Raw genomic sequence first — 1,003 nt, 5'->3', positions numbered from 1 at the left:
GTGTGTGTGTGTGTGCTAAATGAAGTACAGTAACAACATGCAAAAATATGAATGTGATGTGTTAAAGCAGTTGTTCTCACAGGAAACTCTAGAGCACTAAATATCTAGATTAGAAAAGAAGAGGGTTGGGGACATGGCTCAGTGGTAGAAAGCTGCCACAGTGTGCTCGAGGCCCTGGGTTCAATCCCCAGTATCAGAAAAATTATCTATCTATCTAACTAACTAACTAACTACAAAAAGCTTGAGTAATGGAAATAATAGAATAAATATAAACACATCAACTAAAAGGTAGAGACTGTCAGATTTTTTAAAATGCTAAATCCTAATTAATTAATTTAGTGTTGGGAATTAAGCTAATGGCTTTGCACATGCTAGGCAAGTGCTCTATTATTAAGCTATGTCCCCAGGTCTGAGAATCTCACTTTAAATATAAAGATAAAAATTAATTAAAAGCAAAGAGAAAAAAGAAATACCATGCTAATATTAGTCAAAAGAATGGTTTACGTTAGTAAATGAAATAAATTTAAGTGCAAAGAGTAACCACCAGGGATAAAAAAGGCAATTTCAAAATTAAAAACAGATCAATGCATTAAAAGAATACAACAATTCTCATGCCTTTGTACCTAATAACAGAGTTTTATCATACATGAAGCCAAAACTGAAAGCATAGAAAAAAAGAATAGATAAATCCACTATTATAGCTGAACATTTCAATATCTTTCTTGTAATAATGGCTAGAACAATAAGACAAAATCAGTAAGAATCGAGAATACCAGAATGACACAACCAACTTGATCTAATTAATGCCAACAGAACACTTCACCAAATGAGAGAATAATACATTTTTTCCAAGTGCACAGGGGACATTTAGCAAGGCAGACCTTAAAATGGACCATAAAGCAAGACTGTATAAATGTAAAAGGAGTTAGGCCATGTGAAGTATGTTTTCTGACCACAATGGAATTAAATTTAACATCAGCATGAGAAAGACAGAGAGGGAGAG

The 1,003-nt window shown here is 33.1% G+C and overlaps 1 protein-coding gene across 1 annotated transcript in view; it reads right to left on the bottom strand.

Moving 5' to 3' along the window:
* Positions 1-1,003, bottom strand: part of Disp3 (dispatched RND transporter family member 3) — a 26,891-nt gene that overhangs the window by 15,901 nt on the left and 9,987 nt on the right. The window lies entirely within an intron of this gene.

This window comes from Octodon degus, unplaced genomic scaffold (genome assembly GCF_000260255.1).
Source record: "Octodon degus isolate 3935 unplaced genomic scaffold, OctDeg1.0 scaffold00113, whole genome shotgun sequence".
NCBI classification, from domain to species: Eukaryota; Metazoa; Chordata; class Mammalia; order Rodentia; family Octodontidae; genus Octodon; species Octodon degus.
Note: the sequence above shows the minus strand (reverse complement) of the source record. Positions and strands in the feature narration are given on the sequence as shown.